The sequence below is a fragment of the Ornithorhynchus anatinus genome, chromosome 1 (assembly GCF_004115215.2).
Source record: "Ornithorhynchus anatinus isolate Pmale09 chromosome 1, mOrnAna1.pri.v4, whole genome shotgun sequence".
In the NCBI taxonomy this organism is placed as follows: Eukaryota; Metazoa; Chordata; class Mammalia; order Monotremata; family Ornithorhynchidae; genus Ornithorhynchus; species Ornithorhynchus anatinus.
Genome location: NC_041728.1, coordinates 29064931 through 29084388, shown reverse-complemented (window position 1 = coordinate 29084388; position 19458 = coordinate 29064931). Strand labels below are relative to the sequence as shown.

At 49.9% G+C, this 19458-nt stretch overlaps 1 non-coding gene across 1 annotated transcript; it reads left to right on the top strand.

The window, feature by feature from the left end:
* Positions 1–17705: 17705 nt before the first annotated feature.
* On the top strand, positions 17706–17843 carry LOC114816652. Its single transcript, XR_003764448.1, has one exon. It is a non-coding gene; the product is annotated as a small nucleolar RNA SNORA7 (small nucleolar RNA).
* The last annotated feature ends 1615 nt before the right edge of the window (positions 17844–19458 follow it).

The following is a 19458-nucleotide window of genomic DNA, read 5'->3' as shown; positions in this document are numbered from 1 at the left end:
ATGACAGCCTCCCTAGCCCCCAAAGTATTTTCCAGGCTGAATCATAGCCCTGAGTATTAATCACGCCCATCACGAGAAGAGTCCCGTGTCCTCGGCTAGCCCCTACCCTCTGAGGCCCTAAAAGCCTCTATGTGCGGGGCGAATCCCCTCACCCCCAGCCCACCTCCGCCCCGGCTCCTCCCCCATCACAGGGTCGTGTACTGTTTTTCCCAGTTGGTGAATCCAAAGTTTTGGGCCTTCGGGGCCCAGGCTGGAGGGAACAGAGCACAGGACCGCTACTTTCACACTAGGACCTCCCTCTTCCTCTCCACATCCAATGGGATTGTCTGCCCGGGGAGGGTCGGAAACGTTCGGATCCTGGGCGCCACTCTTAGCTTAGCTCCAGCGAGGAGCCAGCCTCTCCGTCCAAGGACCGGCGCCTGCTGGGAATCAATCAACGCGTCGGTGGTACTTATTGAGTGCTTTCTGTGTGCACAGCACTATACTAGGCGCTTGGGCGAGTACAATGCAATAGATTAATAGACACGATCCCTGTCTTACAGAATTTCTCGGTCCAGTGGGATGGAATGGGTTTGTGGCTATTCATCTGCCCTCTGCGGCCCCCAACCAGTATAGGCCAGTTGAGACCAGCGTCTAGGGTGGGGCCAACCCCAGTGTGCTCTCTGGGTAGGGATGAAGGGGGATGTGTTCCAGGGGATAAGATGGCCTCAGGCATTGCCCTGGGTGGGCCGACAGACCTTGACCCAGGTTCTCTCAGAAGGCTCCTTCTGCCTGGAAAGAGATCCAGGGTGTCAGGTACCCCGGGCCCATACTACGCAGCAATTTCTCCCCCTGCCAAGACCTCCCCGAAACTCAGACTTGCACCCCAAGACTCAGAGGAATTTTTGAGAAGCGATGTGGCCTGAAGGAATGATAATGGGCCTGGGAACCAGGAAACCTGGGCTCTAATCCCAGTTCAAGCCACCTGCCTGAAGTGCGACCTTAGGCAAGTCACATATCGGTGACTCAGTTTCCTCATCTGGAAAATGAGGGTTCAATACCTGAGTTCTTTCTTACTTAGACCATTAGCCTCACAAGGGACGGACACTAGGTCTGATCTGATTATCTCGACGAGACGGCTCCCCGAGGCTTAGTTGAGTGCTTGGCACACAGCACCTAACGAAGTCCACAGCTCTTCTCCTGCGGAAGGCAGCATGGCCTAGTGGAAAGATCACCGACCTAAGAGTCAGAGGACCTGGATTCTAATTCCCCCTCCACTACTTGTCTTCTGTGTGATCTCGGGAAAGTCACTTCACTTCTCTATGCCTCATCTACCTCTGCTAGATAAGGAAGATAAGACTGTGAGCCCTATGTGAGCAGGGCTTGTGTTCCACGCGACTATCTTGTATCTACCCCAGTGCTTAGTACAGTGCCTGGCACCTAACAGAGGCTTAACAAATACCACAGAAAAGTAAAAAGGTTTAGTCCCCTTCCAAAACTGCTGTGGGCAGCGGGGAGCGGAGGAGAGTTCATCCTTCCACCAGCCAGCCCAAACCGTCAGGAGACTTAAGTCAGTCAATTCTGTGTATTGAGCACTTGGCGCAGAGCACTATGCTAAGCACTTGGGAGAGTACAATACAACACTAAAGAGACTTATTCCCTGCCCACAGTGAGCTTACAGTCTAGAAGAGGAGACAAACATCAATATAACGCAGACATCTTACCTCCCAGCAACCACCCCCACCTACTCCAACCAGCCCCTTGCACTCTCCTTCCACCTCCCATTATCCCCTCCACCCACCGGGAACTCAATCCGGGGGCTCCCCAGCTCTGGCGACAGAGGCCCCCTTTAAAAGCCAGACCGAACGCAATCCTCAGAGAGAAAAACGGACTGAGTCCCCCCACGCTCACAGGCAGCCTGGCGGGGGAGAGGTAAGACACAGCTGGTGGCAATTACGACCGACCGGCTGACTTGGCAAGAGCAGCGGCTGAGGAGCCTCCAGCCAGTCAGCGTCTGTGGGAGAAGCCAGGGAGCAGTGAGGGTAGGAGGGCCTGAAGGAAGCCCGAGGATCCATTCGGCCTGGGGCGAGCAGGAGAAGGCGTTTAGGATCCATTTAGGCAAAGGACCCTCGCCTAAGTATCGGACCAGGGCCTGTGGCTACAGAGCTTGGCCTGCCCAAGGCCCGTTGGGAACTCTTGTCAGTGGATCCTCAGTCAAGCGGCCCGGGCAGAGGGATGTCCGGCGTAGCTGACGCTACCGGAGCCAACAATGTGCGACTGGCCCAGGCTGAGCTGCAGAGCCCCAGGGTTTCTGGCATTGCAACAGCCTCCCTATTAACTGTTGCTGACTCACCCAGAGTCCCTGAGAAAGAAGCTGTTGCCCTCCTGACCGGGCTCGGCCAGCACCGTCGGGGAGGGAAGGGTGTACATATCCTCCCTAGTGTTGGTCGTCGACTGAGCAGCATGGGCTAGTGGATAGAGCACAGGCCTGGGAGTCAGACGGGCTCTAATCCCGACTCCGCCACTTTTCTTCATTCAATTCCGTTTATTGAGCACTTACTGTGTGCAAAGCACTGTACTAAGCCCTTGGGAGAGCACAACGTAAACAGACACATTCCCTGCCCTCGATGAGTTTACAATCTAGAGGGGGAGAGAGACGTGAATATCAATAAATAAAGAAATTGCAAATAAGGACATGAGTGCTTTGTGCTTGTCTGCTGTGTGACCCTGGGAAAGTAATTTAACTTCTCTGTGCCTCATTTGTAAAATGGGGATTATTAATAGCAAAATCAATTGTGGCGTGCGAGTCCCTTGTGGGACAGGGGCTCTGTCCAAAATGATTTGCTTGTATCCACTCCAGCACTCAGTACAGTGCCTGGCGTGTAGTAAGTGCTTAACAAATACCACGATGACGATGACGATTAACCGAGCCGCCCTCTGGTTGCATGGTCGCACACGTGGACGCCAAGTGGAAACTGAGGCTCCCGGGCCAATGAACTCCCGCAGAGAGCTGGCTCATCTGTGGCCTCCACTGGTGAATACCTCTGGCTTTAATATGCAGGTTAGGTTTCCAACTCTGAAAATCGAATCTGCCCCACTTACGGACTCCCTTGGGGAAATCCCGGCCGTTTCTCTTTCTACCAGTTTGGGTTCTCGTGATGATTCCGGTATGTGGTGTCCCGTTAACGGTGGCTAGCTGCCGGTTTGCCCCAGTAGGAGTTGGGGTTGTGGTTAACACAGCCTCTGGTTCTCCCACAGTGGCTGAAAGAGCAAGGGGAAGCGGGGACTGCCAAGCCTCATTCGATCTTGGCTAGCTGATCTTTGTCCTTCCCCTGAATGTCTCTTATGCCCCATCATGGCTTCCCTTGACTGTCCCTCATGCCCCATCATGGCTCCCCCAACCTCCTCTTGTAGCCTACCATGCCCCTCGTGCCCCATCATGGCTCCCCAGAACTGCCACTGTGATCCAACATGGCTACCCCGACAGCCCCCGTGCTCCACCGTGGCTCCCTGTGACTGTCCCTCGTGCTCCACCGTGGGTCCCCCAGACCACCCCTCATGCCCCACCATGGCTCCCCCTGGAAGCCCCTGAAGTCCAACCATAGCACCCCTCGCCCTCCCCCGTGGCTCCGCCCAGCCTCCCCTCACCCTCCCCGACTTCCTCCCCGAAGTGAGTGGAACAAGTCAGACGACCGACATGCCTGGGCTTCTTTCTCTCTGCTGGCCTGGGGCTACCGAACGTGGAAAGCTGATGGCTGGCGAGCGGGCTTTTCAGGAGTGGTGTGAAGCCCAGGGCAGAGCCGGGAAAGGGCGAGGCTAGTTACGACAACGGCGAGTGCTGTCGGAGCACTTCTGATCTGAGGATCTCCGCGTACTCCGCGGGGAGGAAGCCGCTGACCCACTTGCTGGAGAACTCGGGGAAAGTGATGTGATTGAGGTCAAACAGATTCAGAAGTGAGTGTCCCTGCTCTTCCTTTTACCAGAGCAGGCTTTGACTCTTCTCCCACACCACAGCGCCCTCGACTCCTTAGAGTTATCCTCTTCCCTCGGCCGGTCCTCCTCGGCACCACTGCTGTCAATCCCGGTCTGGCGGAGGGAGGGGGAGGGCGGCTCCAACTCCCCCTTCCATCCCAGGAGGATCAGGGGAGCCCCACCGGTCCCCGGGCCAGCTGGGGCCGTCTTCGGCCGGCAGCGGGCCGGGAGTGGAGCCGCCGCTTTGTCTCGGCCTCGGCCCCTCTCCGCCTCGGTGGGCCGGCTCCTTCCTGCCCTAAGACCTGTGGGGGCAGCGCTAATGGAGTCGTCCTCACGAGGTCAGGTCCGTGGGGGGCCCTAGCCTAGAGATCCCCACTTGGCATCAAGAAGAGCCAGATGTGCTGGGAAAGCTAGAGGTCACCGGCGGCCCTGGGCTAAAGACAACGCTGTGTCTGTAATTCCTGCTCCCTGCAACTCGGTGTCAACTCCGTGGCGTGAGAATCAGTCGGTCAGCAGCCGACCGTATTTACCGAGCGATTACTGTGCGCAGAGCGCTGGGGAGAGTCTGCGGGATGACCTTGGGCAAGTCCCTTAATTTATCTGTGCCTCAGTTAAAATGGGATGAAGACTGTGGGCCCCACGAGGGACGTGGACTGTGTTCAACCTGATTACTTCGCGTCTACGTCAGCGCTTAGGATGGCGTCTGGCACATAGTAAACTTAACAAATGCCATTAAGAATGTCACAGACTCATTCCCTGCCCGCAGCGAGCTTACAGCCTAGAGGAGAACTTCCCAGACCCACTGTGTCACCATGATCCAGGACCCCCGACACCTAGATTCTGCCCAGCTCTGGCCACAGAACAACTCTCGCTTATTTGAGAGAGTTCCTGGCCGCCGAAGCTCAAAGGGCTTAGCCTTAAACATGAAGAAATGGGACTTTCCCCTCCCTTTCTGTTCCGTTCTGACACAGGAGGGAGGTTTAGAGGCAGGATACCACGAGTGCTGGTCCGTTCTTTTTCGATTCGGCCTCTGACTGGGCCCTGGGTAGAATCAAATCAGGTTAGAAGCAGCATTCGATCACGTGGATGAAGAGGCTTTATTCCAACAGCCAGACCAAATCTTGGTTGCGGTTTCTGAGGTAGAGGTGCCATTCTGCCTCTCCCACAGGGCCTGGGGGCCACCCGCTCCCTCCGGCATCGAAGGGAGCTCCAAGGAATCACCCCTTCCATCACGAGCGGCCACTGCGGCAGCTGGGGAGGATGCTAGGTAGGTCCAGCTACCCAGGACACTTGCCCAGCAGCAGAGGGAGGGCCATTTCTGCAGGCCTTCAATCACCCAGGCCCCTCCCGTTCCCACGCTGGCACAGTAGGCCTGGAGCAGGACCGGTTTCATAATCTCGTCTTTCCCCAGTTTTTTTTCTTCGCATAATGATCTCCTGTTCGGTTCCCACATCACAATCGTAGTATTTATCTATGCAAAACAACAGCTCTTAAAACACACTCACACACATACACAATGGCCCAACCCTTCATTAGCGTATAATGCAGCGACTAGTGACACACCCAGGGTGTTAACGAGGAGATTGGACAAATAGATGTTTTAAATTCCCCCCGCCCCTTCCTGTTTAATGTAATTCCCTCCTTCCTTCCTCAGATGGGTGCTGTTGGAGATGGGAAAGCGCGCCCGGTTGGAGCGACCAGATTTTATTTTGACACGTTCCCCGGAATCCCAGTTCTACCTCGTTTCTAACGGCTCCTAGGTCGGGGCTTCCTAGGTCAGGTTTCCATCCCTAGCTCACTCACTCTTTGTAAAACTTTTAGAATGGCCCCTTTTGTCTCTGCTACTTCCAAGTCTCAAAACTGCATTCTTCTTGGTGGTCCTCTAGGCGATGAGGTCGAAGCTAACCTGTGGACCAGGATCTGAGTCAGGAGGCTCACACTTTGGCCATTAGATTGGAGGGCTGTGGGAGTCACAGGCTGAACCATTTCCCCTCTCTGGGGACCCTTCTTTCCCCACTGAGGAGAGTGTCAACCACTACTTCACAAGTCTGCTGTGAAGATGACTACCATAGTGCATCTGTGAAGAGCCCTGCACATCTTAGGCAAAGACTCTAGATAAAAATTCTACATAGAGTTTGGCAGTAGTAGGGCCTTCTGGCAAGAATCCCCTCCTAGGTAGCTTCCTCAAGTTAAACACTTCGAAGACCATCCCTCTGAGGCCCGGACTGTAGATCACTAGCATTTCCCGGCCGCTCTCTCTTAAAAGGAGACAAAGGGGAAACGATTTTTACACTGAAGCTATCCAGGCAACTAGATAGCTATCAATCAATCACTTGCATTTTTTGAGCACTAAAGTGCAGGGCACTGTACTAAGTGCTTGAGAGAGTACCACACAGCAATGTAACACACACATTCCCTCCCTACAACAAGCTATATTTATCTTTAAATTATATGTGATAAATGTATTATATTAACATCTGTCTCCCCCTCTCTAAATTATATGTGATAAATGTATTATATTAACATCTGTCTCCCCCTCTCTAAATTATATATGATAAATTTATTATATTAACGTCTGTCTCCCCCTCTTCAGATCATCTATGATAGATTTATTATATTATTGGCTGCCTCCCCCGTTTGACTGTAACCTCATTATGGGCAGGGAACATGGCCACTAATGGTGTTGAGTGTATTCTCCCAAGTGCTTAGTACAGTGTTCTGCACATAGTAAGCATTCCATAAATACATTGATAGATTGCTTAACTTAGAGCTGAAGAGAATGCATGAAAGGCGTCATCTCCCAGAAGGTGATTTCTCACTTCCTTAGCTGCCCCACCATAATTTTCAAGGAGCCATGCTGGAAAACCACCATTAATAATCATAAATAAGGTATTTGTTAAGTGCTTAGTATGTACCAGGCCCTGTACCAAGCTCTAGGATGAATACAAGATAATAGTGTCAAACACAGTCCCTGTCGCACTTAGGACTCACAGTTTTAATGCTCATTTTACAGATGAGGGACCTGAGGCCCAGAGAAGCGAAGTGACTTGCCCGAGATTGCACAGCAGACAAGCGGCTGCGGCGTGGCGTAATGGACACAACACGGTCCTGGGAGTCAGAAAGTCATGGGTTCTGATCCTGGTTCCTCCACTTGTCTGCTGTGTGACCTTAGGCGAGTCACTTCACTTCTCTGTGCCTCAGTTCCCTCCTCTGTAAAACGGGGATTGAGCCTGTGAGCCCCACGAGGGACAAGGACTCTGTTCAACCCGATTTGTTTGTATCCACCCCAGGGCTTAGTACGGTGACTGACACATAGTAAGTGCTTAACAAATACCATTATTATTACTATTAAGAGGCAGAGTCAGGATTAGAATGCAGGTCCTACTGACTACCAGGTCCGTGCTCTATCCACTAGGCCAAACTGCTTCTCTTTTCTAACTCGTGTGCCCAGCTCACCTCTCTTGAACAACTCTGCCAGCTCAAGGCACCGGTGTTAAGCTTGCTATTTAGTGCCTAGTGTAGGCTGACGGAGGGACTTGAGCCTGACAGCCAACTCCCCAAACTGCCATCTGGTGAATCATCATAATTTAGGGCTTTCTTCATTTACGATGGGGATGATGATGATGACGATGGTATTTGTTAAGCGCTTACTATTTGCCGGGCACTGTTCTAAGAGCGGCCATAGATACAAGGTAGTCAGGTTGTCCCACGTGGGGCTCACACTCATAATCCCCATTTTACAGATGAGGTAACTGAGGTACAGAGAAGTCAAGTGACTTGCCCAGTCACCCATCTGATCAGTGGCAGAAGTAGGATTAGAACCCATGACCTCTGGGCAAGCCTGTGCTCTTTCCATTAAGCCACGCTGCATTGCCCCAATAGACCTGAAGTGAATTCTGCAGTTCGATCTCTCTCTCCTGAAGCTGGGTTCCTTTGTGATACACATCTGAGAAAGATGCCATCTCTAATAATAATAATAATAGTAATTATTATTATTATGGTGTTTATTAAGCACTTACTAGGTGCCACGCACTGTACTAAACGCTGGGTGGATACAAGCTAATCTTGTTATGACACAATCCCTGTCCCACAAGGGGCTCACAGTCTCAATCCCCATTTTACAGATGAAGAAACTGAGGCCCAGAGAAGCCAAGTGACTTGCCCACGGTCACATAGCCGACAAGCAGCAGATCTGGGATTAGAACCCAGATCCACGCTCTATCCAATAAGCCAAACTGCTTCTCCCTCTCTCTCCAATGGGGACTCTATCAGTGTCTGTCAATGATATCCAATATTTCCCAGAGTTCCTAATCAAAATAGAAAAGTGGTGTGGCCTAGTGGAAAGAGCACAGGCCTGGAAGTCGGAGGACCAGGGTTCTGATCCCGGTTCTGCCACTCGTCTGCTGTGTGACCTTGGGCAAGTCACTTCACTTCTTTGGACCTCAGTTACCTCATCGGTCAAATAGGAATCGAGACTGTGAGCCCCATGTGGGACAGGGACTGTGTCCAGCTGATTGACTTGTATCTACCCTAGTGCTTAGAACAGTGTTTGGCACATAGTAAGCACTTAACAATACCATAATTTTTATTACCTGTTCTCCCTCCTACTTAAATTGTGTGAACCCCAGCACTTACTACAGTGTTTGACACATAGTAAGCATTTAGCAAATGCCGTCATTATGATTATTATTATCATCATCATCATTATCACTATTATCATCAGTGGTATTTATCGAGCATCTACTTGGTGCCACTCACTGGGGCACAGAGGGAAATTGCTAATGAAGAACAAAGCACGGCCCTGCCCTTGACAAGCTTGAAATCATAGTCCCGATCCCACAATTAGCTAAGAATGCAAGAACAAAGAATGTGCTGAGGGAGTTGGAGTGGATGACATGAAGGAGGTGGCCAGGAAAATAAGGTGGTGGGGGATGTAAATCTGGGAAGGCTTCCTGTAGGAAGTGGGTTTTCCAGATTTGGGTGTTTTGGTGGTTTGTTTGGGATTTTTTTAGTGGTATTTGCCAGTACTCTGCCCACATCAAGTGCTAAGTAAATACTGTTGATTGACTAGATTGTAAACTACTTGTGGGCAGGGAACATGTCTACCACATCGGTTAAATTGTACTCTCCCAAGTGGTTAGTACAGTGCTCTGAGCACAGTAAGGGTTCGTACATGATAGACTGCTTGTTTATTCAGAATTTAATTATATTTCCTCCCAGGTTTCCCTGCTGGGAAGACAAGCTGGCCAAACATGGATCGTGTCAATCAATCGGTGGTATTTATTGAGGACTTATTGTGTAAAGAGCACTGTACTGAGGGCTTGAGAAGATACAATAAAATGGAGTTAGTAGAAACAGCCCTTGCTCATAAAGAATCTGCAGTCTCCGGGGAGATCCAGACGTTAAAATAGATCACACGAAGGGGAAATAGCAGAGTATTCCGAACCTTGGGGTTATCCTTGACTCCTCTCTCTCATGCAACCCAAATACTCAATATATCACAGTGCTTTGCACATAATAAGCGCTTAACAAATGCCATCACTAAATCCTATCAGTTTAACCCACACCACATCGCTAAAATCCACCCTTTCCTCTCCATTCACACTGCTACCATGTTAATCCAAGCATTTATCTTCTCCCGCCTTGATTCTTGTATCAGCCTCCTTGCTGACCTCCCTGCCTTCTGCCTCTCCCCACTCCAGTCCATACTTCACTCTACTGCAGGGATTATTTCTCTAGAAAAACATTCAGTTCACATTTCCCCAGTCCTCCAGAACCTCCAGGGGTTGCCCATCCACCTCCGCATCAAACAGAAGCTCCTAACCATCGGCTTAAAAGCAGTCAATCACCTGGTCCCCTCCTACCTCAGATCGCTGCTCTCCTACTACGACCCAGCCTACAAACTTCACTCCTCTAATGCTAATCTCCTCGCTATATCTCGATCTTTTCTATATCACCGCTGACTTCTCGCTCACGCCTTGGTTCCGGCCTGGAACACCCTCCCTCTTCATATCCACCGGACAATTACTCTCGCCGCCTTCGAAGCCTACTGAAGACACATCTCCTCCAAGAGGCCTTCCCTGACTAAGCCCCCATTTCCTCTATTCCCACTGCTCTCCGATTTGCTCCATTTATTTACCGTCCTCCTCAGTCCCACAGCCCTTATGTACGTATCCGTATTGTATTTATATTAATATCTGTCTCCCCCTCTTGACTGTAACCTCGCTGTGGGCAGGGAATGTATCTGTTATAGACTGTAAACTCACTGGGGGCAGAGAATGTGTCTGTTGTTGTATTGTACTCTCCCAAGTGCTTGGTACGGTGCTTTGCCCTCAGAAAGCGCTCAATAAATATGACCGAAGGGATGAATGAATAAATCGTTGTATTGTAGTCTCCCAACCACATAGCACAATGTTCTGCACACAGTAAACGCTCAGTAAATACAATTGATTGATTGATTCTAGACTGTAAGCTCGCTGGGGGCAGGGAACGTGTCTAGTAACTCTACTGAACTGTTACTCTCCCAAACGCTTAGTACAGTGCTTTGCCCACAGGAAGTGCTCCGTAAATACCACTGATCGATTATTCTCTTGGCCGACGCGTTCTATCTAGTGGATCATACTGGTAGATGGAGAGTTAAAGAGATCTCGGTTCTAAACTTAATCCTGCCACTTACTGAACCTGTTTCCACATGCGCAAAACTGGGCTAATAACTCCTTCCCGGGAAGCTGTGAAATTTCACCACATTCCATCCACAGAGCACTTTGTATGTAAATGCAAAGTCATTACTGCTATTGTTCTAGTTATTACACCTGCCTGCTTCCCTTACTGTCCCTTAAGTACCCTTTTGCCAGCTGACTAGGATTAACCAGTTGCCAGCGGGCCTGGTTTCAGTGGGCAAGCGAGGCAAGTAGTTGCCTCGTGGTGGCATGCTGAAGGAATAGCTGTGTTCCCCCAGGCCCTCCTAAAATGGCCTCTACCTGGAACATTCAAGATGGCTCCTATACTAGAGACCTAATCAAAATGTGCAGAGTCCCGGCCGCCCTCTCTCTGCTGCCGCGCACGTGCGCCAGTCATATTTGTTTCAATTTTCAGAGATTTTTCCCTGCCCTCGGCCCTCCTACCGTCGCCTGAAATAAAAATATCTCTGCCACGGGTTTTTTTTCGTTAGTGTTCTAATTTAAACAGCTGGGTTGCGGGGGTGAAGAGGCTTGCAGTGGGAGCGGGTGGACAGGTTCGGGGATAAAGGGACCGGGTGAGCTCGGCGAGGGTCGGCAGTGAGGAGAGCGGGAGGACGGCCAGCCTAATTCCAACTCCAGGAACTGGACCCGGAGCAGGATATGGAGCCTGGTGGGAGCCCTGGCCCTGCCCACCTGGGTGCCCAAAGGACCAGCTTCTGAAGGCCATGGACCAGCCAGTCCAGAGCTCATCGTACCTACAGCAGCCACCATGCTGGGCACCAGGGGATGCCCAGGGAGGAGCCAGTGGCCAAGAAGACTCAGAGTTGTGCCCTGTGAGCCCTCATGGCAGGAACTGGTAAGGGGTGAGGGGGTGACCAGGAGAACACAGGGGTGAACAGGACTAGCTAAACTGGAAATTACAGCTATCGGAACTGAGAAGGAAGTGGGAGGATGGGGGAGGCAGGGACCAGGCCTCGGGGGAGCGACTGAAATAATAATAGTTGTGATATTTGTTAAGCGATTACTGTCCACCAGGCACTATACGAAACGCTGGAGTGGATAAAACCAAATCAGTCTCTGTCTCACGAGGGGCTCACAGTCTCAATCCCCATTTTACAGATGAGGCAACTGAGGCACAAAGAAGTGAAGTCACTTGCCCAAGGTCACGCAGCAGACAAGTATCAGGGCTGGGGCCTCTGACTCCCAGGCCAGTGATCTATCCACTAGACCATACTGCCTTTTTGCTTTCCCTTTGGGGTTCCTGAATGGGGCTCTTCTATTTCCAGCAAGGCCTCTGGCCCTCCCTTCTCCCGGCTTTACTGGTCTGGTAGCCTACACTCCCTTGGGGAGCGTGGAGGGATTTGGGAGGAAGATTCAGGGGCAGTTCTGAGGAAGCCGCAGGGGGAAAGATGGCTGCTGGGGTGTTCGTAGTTCGAGGATTCCTTCTCCGTCCCCCAGCTCGGTACCCCAAAAAGTCTGGTGTAGCCTCACTATCCTGCTCTTCCCTGGAGTACCCCTCCCTCCCCTGCACACCCTCCTCTTTTTCTGCTTTCCATTCACCCCAGACTCTGCAATTCCTAAACTGGGCTACCCTTGAAACCCAGGGATACTAATTGCTGATGCAGCAGTGTTCAGTGACCTCTTAGTACAGTGCGCAGCACTTTGTGCAGTCCCTGGCACATAGTAAGCTCTTAACACATACCATAATTATTATTATTTTATTATTATTGCCTCTTGTGAAGCAGCATGGCTGGCCTAGAGCTTAGAGCACTGGCCTGGAAGTCAGAAATTCCAGGCATCTAATCCAGACTCTGCCACTTGTCTATGTCTAAGTCACTTCACTTCTCTGGGCCTCGGTTATCTCATCTGTAAAATGGGGATTAAGACTGTGAGCCCCCTGTGGGACAGGGACTGTGTCCAACCTGATTATCTTGTATCTACCCCAGCCGCGTAGTAAGTGCTTAATAGATACGGTCATCAATAAGAGCCAGAACTGCCCAGGGCCACAGTGATTCTTACTGGAATGAGCAGCTTGAGGAAGGGTCTAGAGAATTAGGGCACATATAAGGGAAGCTGAATGATCTAGCGGAAAGAGCACCGGCCTGGGAGGACCTGGGTTCTAATCCCGGCTCTGCGGCTTTCCTGCTGTGTGACTTTGGGCAAGTCACTCAACTTCTCTGGGCCTCAGTTACCTAGCCCTAATTCAATACCGTCTCTTCCTCCTATTTAGGTTGTGAGCTCCATGTAGGACAGGGATCATGTCTGACCTGATCAACTTGTATCTACCCCAGTGCTTAGATCAGCACTGGACATGTAGTAAGCGCTTAACCAATACCATAATTATTATCATTATGATTATAATTTTGACTTGGGCCCAGGGCGTCGGCAAGGCAATGACAAGCAGCCACTAGGGCCAGCGGAGAGAGAATTTCCCTTCAGCAGAAGTGGCTTATCTTGGTCTAAGCTATTCATTCATTCATTTAATCATATTTATTGAGTGCTTACTCTGTGCAAAACACTGTACTAAGCTCTTGGGAGAGTGCAATGCAACAATAAATACATTCCCTGCCCACCACAAGCTTAAGTCTCGGCGGAGGGGAAGACTGACATGGATATTAAAAAAATGCAGATATGTACATAAGTGCAGTGGGACTGGGAGGGGGGAAGAACAGAGGGAGCGAGTCAGAGCGACACAGAAGGAAGTGGGAAAAGAGGAAAGTGGGAGCTTTGTCAGGGAAGGCCCCAGGGAGGAGATGGGCTTTCATAAAGGTTTGAAGCAGGGGAGAATAACTGTCTATCGGATTTGAGGAGGGACGGCGTTCCCAGGCAGGAAGTGGGCGAGGGGTCGGCGGAGAGTTAGGTGAGATAGAGGCACAGTGAAAAGTTAGCATTAGAGTAGCCAGTGGCTCCCACTGATGGGCCGGTGGCCCGATGATTTGCCAGCCTAGAAGTCTGTTTTCCTGAAGCCCTGGGAAGAACAGGGTTAAAAGATGCCCAAGATCAGGCTGGTTCTTAGCTCTTCTGGCCCTGAGAAGCAGTGTGGTCTAGCAGATAGAGCGCAGGCCCAGACATCAGAGACCCTGGGTTCTAATCCCAGCTCTGCCTCTAATCTGTTGTGTGATCTTGGCCAAGTCATTTACTCGCTCTGGACCTCAGTTTCCTCATCTGTATAAAGGGGGTAAAATGTCTGACCCCCATTCTCTAAACTGTGAAACTATACAGAACTGTAATAAGTGCTAGGGTAGAAGCAAGCTAATCAGGTTGGAAACAGTCCCTGTCCCACATGGGCCTCACAGTCTTAATCCCCATTTTACAGATGAGGGAACTGAGGTACAGAGAGGATAAATGACTTGCCCAAGATCAGTCAGCAAACTAGTGGCGGAGCCAGGCTTAGAACTCAAGTTCTATGACTCTCCAGGTCTGTGCTTCTTCCACTAAGCCATGCTGCTTCCCAACTGTTATTATTATCATGTTATTATTTTATTTAATTATTATTTACTCAGTCTGTGGAAGTCTAAGAATTTGTTACCATTTAGGAAGTTGTGCAGGCAGAAATTAAGAGTAGGTTCAAGAGGGCTTTGAATAAACTCATGGATAAGTGGTCCATAATGGGTTTCTAGAGGGAAAGTCCGAAATGGAGACAGAGGGAAATATTCATGGAAGAGCTAGCACATCAGGATCAATATCCCACAAGGCTGTCATCACTCAGTTCCCTAAGCATCGTGTGGCCAATCAGCCAATCAGTGGTGTTTTTTGAGCACTTTACGTATAGACCACTGTACTAAGTATTTGGGAAAATTCATTACAAAAGAGTAAGTAGACGCAAACCCTCCCGACCAGCAGGAGCTTACGGTCTACAGCCCTCAGTATGACCTGGGCAGCAGAGTGAAGTATGGACTGGAATTGGAGGAGAAACAGGAGGCAGAGTGGTCCGTGAGGAAGCTGATGCAGTAACTAAAGTGGGATAAAGATAAGTGTCAGAGACGGCATCCTGGGAAGGACAGGTCCTTAGTCTGCCCCAGGAATGGCCTTGCTAATGCTCTGAAATAGACCTCAGCGGATGGGCCAAGGGATGGACCTCGGACCTGGGAGTCAGAAGGCCACTTACCAAATGGGTAAATCACCTAACTTCTCTGTTCTTCAGTTACCTCATCTGCAAAATGTGGATTAAGACCGTGACTTAGACTATGACTTTGACTTAAATTTGACTAAGACTATGAGCCCCATGTGGTCCACGGACTGTGTCCGACCTGCTTAGCTTGGCTCTACCCCAGCGCTTAGTACAGCACCTGGCACATAGTAAGTACTTAGCAAAAGCATTAAAAAAAAGTCCTTTCCTATCTAGGCTCCCTTGAAAACTTGGCACAATGGACCCCATTTTTGTTGAAGGATATCTTGGGGCCCAGCTGCATCTCTAGACTATAAACTCGCTGTGGGCGGGGACTATATCCGTTTATTATTCTACTGTACTCTCCCAAGTGCTTAATACAGTGCTCTGCACACAGCGAGCGCTCAATAAATATGACTGGATGAACGAATTAACTAGATAATAATAATAGTAATAATAACAATCATATTTGTTAAATGATTACTATGTGCTAAACACTATACAAGATATTCAGGTTGGACACAGTCCTCGTCCACATGGGGCTCATAGTCTAAGTCAAATTTAATTCCCATTTTATAAGTGAGGAAACTGAGGCACAGAAAAATGAAGTGACCTGCCCAAGGTTCCACAGCAGACTAGTGGCAGAACTGGGATTAGAACTCAGGTCCTTAGACTCCTAGGCCTGTGCTCTTTCCACTGGGCCACACTGCTTCTCATCAGGAACTTAGTTATTTCGGGAACTGGTTCAGTGAGACTGGCTTTTTTTGGCTAGGAAAGGGGCTAGGAAGAATGGCCGGGAAAACCAGGACTTCAGTAGGTCGGAAACTCACTTCTGGACCCCTGAAGTCAGGCCAGGCAGTGGAGACGGAGTTATTCATTAGCTAGCCTCGATAAAGCAGACTGAGGTTCATTAACAAGGGGTGCAGTGAATTTCTAAGCAGCTCGGATGACTAATCGTGTTATTTCCACTGGTGTAGAAGTGGATTTTCTGTTCGAGCCGTCCAAGTCTGGGACCTGGCCAGAGGAGTTTTCAGAGGAAAAATCAGGATTTTGCTTTCCATCGACTGAATCACAGGGAGGGGGAAGTGATACATTGATAAGACATCATTTCATCCTTTTTTTCCCTCTCGTCTTGAGGCCCGGCAGGCTCCATCCAAACCCTGAGGGGAAGAAGGGGAGGTCAGATCGTCCCAGAGGTTCCCTGCGAGGGTAGTAATTCCCCAAGGTCCACTCCAGGCTGGTGGATTCCCCTAACTGAAGAACCCAAGGAGGCTAGATTGACTGTAGTGAGCGCCTATCCGCCACCCCCGAGATGGGTCTGTGAGCCTGGCTTGCCCCTGGGTCACAAGCTCATGACCCAAATCACTGGCCAATCATCTGGCTTTACAGTGGATGGTCCAAGGGTTTTTCAGAGAAGCAGCGTGGCTCAGTGGAAAGAGCACGGGCTTTGGAGTCAGAGATCATGGGTTCGAATCCCAGCTCTGCCACTTGTCAGCTGAGTGGCTGTGGGCAAGTCACTTCACTTCTCTGTGCCTCAGTTACCTCATCTGTAAAATGGGGATGAAGACTGTGAGCCCCACGTGGGACAACCTGATTCCCCCGTGTCTACCCCAGCGCTTAGAACAGTGCTCGGCACATAGTAAGCGCTTAACAAATACCAACATTATTATTATTATTTTGTTTGTTTACATTTTTTAATGGCTTTTGATAAGTGCTTTCTATGTTCCAGGTACTGTACTAAGTACTGAGGTAGATACAAACTAATCAGATTAGACACCGTCCATGTCCCACATGGGGCTCACAGTCTTCCTCCCCATTTTGCAGATGAGAAAACTGAGGCCCAGAGAAGTGAAGCGACTTGTCCAAGATCACACAGCAGACAAGATGGGGAGCTGGGATTAGAATCCAGGTCCTCTGACTCCTAGGCCTGTGCTCTTTCCACTAGGCCACACTGCTTCTCAGGATTTTTGATGTTCAAGTGGTCAGGCACCTAATGGTACAATACTGTACCAGATGTCGTATGGTTCAGTTGTTTGAAATTTTTAAACCAGTCCTCTTCACCACAAAGTTACACTGCTTAAACACGGCTCCAGAGTTCATACAGACTTGGGAAGCCTCCACTCCGAGGCCTCTTAATGTCTGTTTCCCCCTCTAGACTGGGAGCTCCTTGTGGACAGGGAGCTCTGTTCTGTTGCATTCATTCATTCATTCAATTGTACTTACTGAGCGCCTACCCTGTGCAAAGCACCGTACTAAGCACTCGGAAGAGTACAATATAGCAATAAAGAGGCACATTCCCTGCCCACAATGAGCTTACAGTCTAGAGGCGCAGACTGTAATCATTAAATATAGTGCTCTGCACTCAATAAGTGCTCAGTAAATGCCACTGATTGAGGGATTTGGGAAGGGAAGACAAAAGTCCTGGAGCAAATGGGGAGGTTTGAGGGTCCACCCAGAGATACGCTCTAGGGTCACATGAAATGTGCAAACTCCTGTAAGAGGGCACCCATGATGTTATCGTGTCACTAGTCATGCACAGCACAATGCATATGGTATCTCCCTCTGGACTGTGAGTTCACTGTGGGCAGGGAATGTGATTACCAACTCTGTTGTATTATACTCTCTCAAGGGCTTAATACAGTGATCTGCACACAGTAAACACTCGACAAATATGATTGATTGATTGATTTTTGGATTGGTTGTCCCAGTCATCTCCTGGTCTGGTATTGCTCAAGGCTGTCAGTGGAAGGAGCATGGCCTAGTAGATAAAGCACGGACTTGAGAATCAGAAGGACCAGGGTTCTAATCCCAGCTCTGCTACTTGACTGCTATGTGTGACCTTGGCAAGTCACTTCACTTCTCAGGGCCTCAGTTATTTCATCTGTAAAAAGGGGATTAAGACCGTGAGGCTCATGTGGGACAGGGACTGTGTCCAACCTGATTAACTTGGATCTGCACCAGTGCTTCTCCTCTCAGGGTCGCATCTGGAGAGTTTCCAGTACTCTACCGGTCTCGGCTACAGGAGGGAGAGTGACGCAAAGGCCTACCCATTCCATTCCTAGCTTGGGCAGTGGCTAGCGAGTGGAAGGCAATCTGCTACAAGTTAAAACTCACCCATGCCGGGCAGCAGCGGCACGGGAGAGAGTCGAGGGCAGAGATTCGAGTTGACTGCGCGGACGGAGGCGATGGTAAAACACTTCCAGATTTTTTCCAAGAAAACTCTAAGGATCCACTACCGGAACGATTGCAGATGGAGGGGAGGTGGGGGAGAGATGTGCCCATGGTGTTTCTATAGGTTGGACACAACTCAATGACATAGGACAAGTCAAGACCCCAGTGCTTAGTATAGTATCTGCCACATAGTAAAGCGCTTAACAAATACTATCAAAAATAAATCAGTGGGGGGGTGGAGTATATGACTGGACCAGCCATTCTGGATCCCACAGTTCAAAGGTCATGAGCACAGACACCCCCAGGAAGTCCTGGGTCGAAGGAGTGTTCTTCTACTGCCTCTCTGAATAATTCACTCAAGCACATTTATCAAGTGCTTAGTGTGTGCAGAGCACTGTACTAAGCACTTGGGAGAGTACAATTCAACAGAGTCAGTAGACATATTCCCTGCTCACAAGGAGTTTATGGCCTAGCTGGAGAGACAGGCACTAAAATAAATTATGGATGTGTATGGAAAAATAATAATAATAATAATGGCGGTATTTGTTAAGCGCTTACTATGTGCAAAGCACTGTACTAAGCGCTGGGGGATTCAAGGTGATCAGGTTGCCCCACGTGGGCCTCACAGTTTTAATCCCCTTTTTACAGATGAGGTAAATGAGGCCCAGAGAAGTTATGTGACTTACCCAAAGTCACACAGCTGGCAAGCGGCAGAGCCGGGATTAGAACCCATGACATCAGACTCCCAAGCCCGGAAGTGCTGTGGGGCTGGGGGGGGGTGACTATCAAGGGCTCAAAGTGGTCTTTGGAAGGCCAAATGACTTGACTTAGATTAGCATATTTTGGACACGTAATCAGGAGAACTAATTCTCTGGAGAAGACACTGTTACTAGGAAAAGTCCAAGGAAAACATGGAAGAGGCAGACCGGTAGCTAGAAGGATAGAGACCAAAACCACAATAACGGAATAACCATTAAAGAGGTTGCGGATTATGGCAGAGGGCAGGACATGCTGGAGAAAGTCTATCCCTGGAGTCGCTATGAATTAGAAACGACTCGACGGCATTTAATAAATAATAAAGGATTCAGATCCAAGTATGAGGGGGATGCTGGAGAGGGGATAGGGGGAAAGAGGGCTTAGTCCGGGAAGAGCTCTTGGAGGAGATGTGATTTTAATAAGGCTTTGAACGTGGGGAGAGTAGTGCTGAAAGGGGAGGGATTTCCAGGCCAGAGGCAGGATGTGGGAGAGGGGTTGGCGGTGAGTTAGACGGGATTGAAGCACAGTGAACAGTAGTAGAAGCAGAACATTTACTGTGCTATCCCCACTTCCCAATCAGAGAGCATTTTTCACCGTGATCCATCTAACTGAGAATACAAAATGGCTTGGTGGAAAGATCACGGTCCTGGCACTCAGTGGACCTGGGTTCTAATCCTTGCCACTTGTCTGCTGTGTGATCTTGGGCAAGTCACTTCACTTGGTAGTGCCCCAGTTGCCTCATCTGTAAAATAGGGAATAAATACCTGTTCTCCCTCCTCCTGGGACTGTGAA